Raw genomic sequence first — 6,570 nt, forward strand, 5'->3', positions numbered from 1 at the left:
TGCTTACACCTCACGCGGGCGAGAACGGACGGGAACTGTGGCCCCACATGTCAGCCTCGGGATCCCGTTTCCGAACCTTCCATTTTCTCTCTCGTCTCCCTCTACCACGTCCGTCCGATTACTACATCTTATACTACTTGTGTGTAAATAAATCTACATTTTACTTGTGTTTGTTATTAACCCCTAAAATTATCAGGGGATCTCAAACTCTCAATCCCGTCTCAGTATTCCGAGTGTCACGGCCGCCCCAGATCGAGACGAGCCGTCAAATTAACAAACACGGCTCAGCCACCTTTTCTCCGATAATAATTCGCATTAGCCAATCTTTGCTCTTCATCTTAATCATAGCAAGATCAGGCCGTTTAATTGTTTGTAACACGCGCCCTCTATATCCTATACACTGCGGGCTTCTGTAATCGCCTGATAACGTCATACACAGACAAATAATTAATGAGTGCTCCCCCGTCAGAATCCGTTGTAGTCTAGCTGGTTAGGATACTCGGCTCTCACCCGAGAGACCCGGGTTCGAGTCCCGGCAACGGAATTTATTTTGTTTTATCTTTTTGGAGAATTGGAGTATTTTATCCTTGTGTTCTTTTTGACAATAGATAAGAAAAAAAATTGCTTCAACCTTTTGGAGAATGGGAGTATTTTATCCTTGTGTTCTTTTTGGACAATAAGAGTAAGAAAAGTTTTGTTTTAACTGATATTTTATATCCTTTGTGTTCTTTTTGGAGAACTAACAAAAATGCATGTGTTCTGTTATGGATATATAAACAAAAATATCTTATAAATTTTAATAAGTAATAAACAAAATAAATGTGATATTCACATGTTTGAACTTGACTATCTTTTTGGACAATAGAGTGAGAAATTTTTTTCAAAAATGCACGTGCTTTGTTATGGATATATAAACCAAAAATATCTTATAAATTTTAATATGCAATAGACAAAATAAATGTGATATTCACATGTTTGAACTTGACTATTCCAACATCTATGACGCGCCTATGTGTTGTGGGCTAGAGCTCCCGATCACGGGGATCCGACTAGGTCCCCTTTTCATGAGTCCGGTCGAGAAGCCAAGTGCACTTGAGACTAATAACTGTGCCCCTCGCCTACCAATGGAGAATGAACGACCACAAAAGTATATAGGTTCGGGTCACCCCGAGGTGTAGTATTTTAATTATGTGGTGTGGATTCCTATATCTTCTTACAAGGATCTTACAAATCTCTATAACCGATTGCAGGGTCAAGAATCAGGTCTCCTATTGGGCCACGTGGCGCCCTAAAAATTTAAGTTAGACACCTCCAAATTTCTGCCACGTGTCCATCTATATCCTTCCATCTGAAGCCCAGATTGCTGGTAGTGCTTCCCGGATGAGTATGCATCAGACCATCAGTGCTTTCACAACTTTGGTAATGCTACCTGATAATATAGAGAGAAGAATTCTCTTCCACGCCTCAAGAATTCAAAATTTGTTGTCACCGGCAGCGACGACATCTGATGACGACGTCCCCTCTCCCATATCAAGCTCGGTGGCGGCACGGCGACGGGGCTCCTTAAGCAGATGCGGTGCAGATCCAGCCTGCCGCTGCCCCCTCCTCGTCGCTGGATGGGGATGATAATAAGCTCGATGGCTGCGCGTGGGGAGGGGGGAGGAGGTGGGCAGCAGTGACTAGCTCCGATGACGGCGAGGCCCTCTCCTCCCACGCGACCCTCTCCGCAGCCGTCCCTCCACTATCGACGGACGAGATCGGCACACGCGAGCACGAATCCCCTGGGTTTACCGCCATGTGCGTGGCGACAATGGCGCATGCGGCTGCTTGGCGACTGAACCAGCTGCTGCAGTGACGGACAGCGTCGTTGTCAGGCGGCCTGTTGCCGCGAGCTGATGAATATCTCCTCCAAGCTTCAGCGGCGTCGGGCTGCTCTTCTGTAATGAACTGCTAATAGAGGAGGGTGCGGTTGTGTATATGTTTGTGAAGGGAGATCGACTGATCGACATAGGGAGAATCAAGAGCATGACAAGCCGTCAGGTGACATCCGGCAAGCATAGGAACGATCTGCTGAAGAAGGCCTACGAGCTCGCCTTACTCTGCGATGCTGAGATCGGACTGATCATCTTCTCCAGTCGAGGACGCCTGTATGAGTTCTCCAATATAATTATGTAAACTGGTATGTACATGCATCATGCATGCATCCACCACTTCATTTAATTTGCTAACAGCTTGGAAATTAATAAATGGCACCATATTTGACTCAATTGATTAAGTTGTGACTGATCATCATGTGTGATCGAGCTATTGTAGTTTGTTAGCATATGCTTAATTACAAGCTTAATATATATACATGTTTTTCCAATCTGTAGATGTTGTATTGCCACCGACAAGCTCCTCAGCTCCTCCCCAGTCCTCCAGATCCCAGAACGAACAAATAACAAGTTGTTTCTACTATGCATCCAATCATCCATCACATTTACAAACCATGATTCCAATTACTATAGCAAATAGATAAAATGTGATTAATATAATTTGCAGATTAAAACACCACGGAAATTTCTAAGGAAATGTGTTGCAATTTCAGCTATGAGAATTATTTTGTTGTATCATGATGACCATCCCTCCAATTATGCTGCTTATGGATGCATGCCGATGCCACCCTGGTCGGTCTATGCATCTATACATGAGTAATATAATTACTTTCTCCGTTTCATAATGTAAGTCATTCTAACATTTTCCACATTCATATTTATGTTAATGAATCTAGACAGATATATATGTCTAGATTCATTAGCATCAATATAAATGTGAGAAATGCTAGAATGACTTACATTGTGAAACGGAGGGAGTAACTAACAATATCAATTGTGTGGCCTTCTGCAAACACTGAAGTATGAATCTGTGTGAGCCTAAGTAAACTGAAGGAGCCTAAGCCCTAAGTAAGAATGATTGACAGAGATTGTTATGTTTTGTATTCTGGTAAGAAACAGTTAGCCTAATTAAGCGTGGTTGCGTGGCTTATTAACTTGTAATGTTGTGTGTAATTCAAGGAAGGGCTTTCGTCAAATTTAAATGAAGGTATACTATACAACATACCATGGACTCTGAAAATGTATCATCTAGAAAAATAGCCAATATAAAATGTGCAGTTCATGCAAAAGCGCAATCAACAACACTATGTAGCTAGAGGCGCAGACCATTAATCTGTAAAATGACTTCAGCATATTGATGAGCAGGATTTTTTTTTTGAAACCGTAGCCAGGCTAAGCTGGAGTTATATTAAGGAGAATAGAAAGTATTTACAATATCACTAAGGGAGGTGAAAGAGAGAAAAAAAAACAGGAAGAAAAATAGAAAAGAAACACACACTAAATGAAATGAAAATCTAAGCGGATATTCTCGCAATATTTTTTTGCCCCACACATGCTCCATAGCTTGATTTCGTCTTGTATTTTGGCGAGGAGTTGCGGTATGGTCTTCTCTTGATTTTGGAACACCCTCCTATTTCGTTCACACCATATTTTCCATGTCACCAACAAGTGTATTGACTTGAGTGCTTTAGCCTTGTTTTTCCCACCTTAAGATGTTCTTCTGATCCACAATCCAACAATGCTTCATGATTTGATTAAAAACTTGCGGTTAAGGACCAATACTTGGCTATATATACACACACAGTTATCTTTTACAGCTGGATAAGCATATAGAGTATTTCATTGCTCTGCTTAAAGATACATGGGCCAGTGGGCCAGAATCATTCTGAATAAATATGCTACTCCCTCCTGCCGGAAAAGGTTAAGAATTAACCTTGTCATAGGACCACGTGGCAGCCCAAAAATTTAGCTAAAAATCTCCAAAATTCTGCCACGTGGAGTTGTTATAAAAGTGGATTTACTGAAGAAAAAAAAATCACCTACGAAGAGCCTTGCGGGCTCATGTGTGTTGCAAATTCCAAAATAAAAGTCACTTGTTGATCCACGGCTACACGCAGAGGGAAAGGTGCAGCTACATATACTTGCCTGGTACCAGTACGAGCAATGTACTGTCATTTATTGATTCATTTGCTCTTTACCTACGGAGTATGCATGTACACCCTCCGTATGGGCAAAAAATAACTTATGAGAATAAATCTGGACAGATGTTTGTTAAATTCGTCACGACAAATTGTGGAGAGAGTAGGGCACTAACTAGGCCAGTTCTTGTTAGATTTGTTTTCCATATTTTTTGAAACGGGTTATTTGCTACATGCTTCTGAAAATACATTTTGTAAAACAACTTTCTTCTAATGCATTTGTTTGACCACATGTGTAATCTATTTGTGAATTAGATTTTCTTTAAATTTTAATTTATCCCGTTAATTAAATAAACAATCTACAGTGATAATATGGTAAACAGTCACTTTCAAAAGGAAGGGAGAATAGCTAATATGGTCACTGGAGTTTCGCTTCGGGCTCAGTTTAGTCCTTGAGGTTTCAAAACGTCCAAACAAGTCCTTCAAATTAATTATTTAGGTTAACATAGTCCTTGGACCCAAAAAAAATGCCACATGAGCATGCTAAGTCATTCTTGCATGCAACAATACAAATGAAATGACCATTCTACCCTTACCATATAAAAAAGAAAGAAAAGAAAAAAATAAAGGAAAAAAAAGGAAACAACATGGAGGAATGAACAAAAAGGCCGGATCATTACTCTATCAGTCTATCTGTTTGTTTTCTCCATCTAAACCCCGATTATAATGTGTGAACCATTTATCTTCTTTTGCATGTATTGTATCTAATGATATATGTTATTTATTTATTGTGAGTAGTTAAACGTGCACGCAAACAAATATAGAACAATTCAACTCTGTACTGCACGGAATTATCAAAATCCTAGAAATAACAAAATCGTGTAAGTAGGTAAAAGTAGCAACTATATTTTACCCAATCAACTCAAATTGCAATATAAAAGTTATAGCCAACATGCATGACATAATTAAGCAAAGGTTCACACAGGTACCCTGGACTCGTCTTAAAAAAAAGAACAAATAATTCTGTTGCCATCCAACATCTTGTTGATGCTCGTCTGATGCGCCACGCCATAGGTAGCTGAAGCTTGAGCTATTGATCTCGACTTGGAAAAGACACCAATCTTTTTTTATGTCCAGACTGCAAAAAGAAAATTAGTTTACCCGATTAAAGTAGTGTACATCTCTATAATTGAATAATGCAAGCAGATTGAATTATTAGCATGATCGCTTTACTAACCTGAAGAAATGTGGCACCGGTCCTTTCACTATAGTACAATCCATAACCTTCAGGCATTTTTCCCTTTTTAGTCGTCTTGCTATTAGATGAAATAGCAGGTTGTTTTCCCCTGGATTGCCTAGATCGTGTGGCTCCAATTGCCAATTGCACGGCACTTCCTTGGCTTTGAGAGAGCAAGGTCTTTCCCCTTCCATGAGCAACCGAGGAATCATTGGCTTCTCCAGAAGGTGCAGCTTGATCTGGATGTGATGGGTAATGTGAGGATGAGTGTTCCTGTGATACCAACAAAAGTTACTATCTTGTGTGATCAAGTGAAAAGTAAGGAATATTTAAAGGTAATTGTATTGATACCATTTTCTTTTTGCACCCCCTAGAGTTATGGCCCTTCTCATGGCAAAACCCGCATTTCACAGAACCACCTCTCTTCGATGATTTAGTGCTCGATCCAGCAGCTTCCGTAGGGTCTTTTCTCCTCGCTCTCTTTGGGCTACCAGGCATCTTTTTAACCCTCGGAGGCAATGGTCTAGGATTAGTTGATACAGGTGCTCAACTGGCTGGAGGACATCTTGATATGTATTTCTGTATTGATCGATAGAGAAGCACATATTTACGTGGTTGTTTGGCTCCTCTGCCATCTTGAAGTAGGCAGCACATGCATGTTGGCAAGGAATTCCAGATATTTGCCAATATCTACAGGAGCATGTATTGGCTGAGAGATCAACAGTGAACCTCCACTTCTTTTCCCTGACTTCAAATCCAGAAGAACCATTCCATAAAACATGACAAAATTGGGTTGCATGTCTTATCTAGTTTATTTTTTTGAGAATATTAGGACAAATTCCCATGGTCCATCTCTCACTGTTGGTCTTATTCTCTTGAATCCTTCGAGTCACCTTCATCCGTATGTCCTCTAGCATGGTTATGATAGGTTTGAATCGTGCTTCTATAATCCAATTGTTGAATGACTCGCATATGTTATTTTCAACAGAATCACAGTTAGATCCAAGCTTGAACCAAGCCCTACACCAATGTATAGGATTGGTCTTCTCTAAATCCTCCCATCCCATAGGTGTTTTATTAGCTAACTTACTTTTGTAATGGTTAAACAACACAGCATTTGATGACCTTGCAATCTTCCAAAATCTCTTTTGATACTCTTGAAGACGGTGCCTTTTTCTCCAATTAGCATAAATGTGTCTTGCACACATTCTATGCTCAGCCTTTGGAAATAGATGTTCAATGACACTTAGAAGCCCCTGTAGATAGAAACAACAAGTTAATCATGTAAACTGTGAAGTGTCATAAACTACAAGTGAACTAC

General features: G+C 40.2%; 1 non-coding gene across 1 annotated transcript; it reads left to right on the forward strand.

Moving 5' to 3' along the window:
* Positions 1–471: 471 nt before the first annotated feature.
* TRNAE-CUC (transfer RNA glutamic acid (anticodon CUC)) lies at positions 472–544 on the forward strand. Its single transcript has one exon. It is a non-coding gene; the product is annotated as a tRNA-Glu (tRNA).
* The last annotated feature ends 6,026 nt before the right edge of the window (positions 545–6,570 follow it).

This window comes from Oryza glaberrima, chromosome 3 (assembly GCF_000147395.1).
Source record: "Oryza glaberrima chromosome 3, OglaRS2, whole genome shotgun sequence".
NCBI classification, from domain to species: domain Eukaryota; kingdom Viridiplantae; phylum Streptophyta; class Magnoliopsida; order Poales; family Poaceae; genus Oryza; species Oryza glaberrima.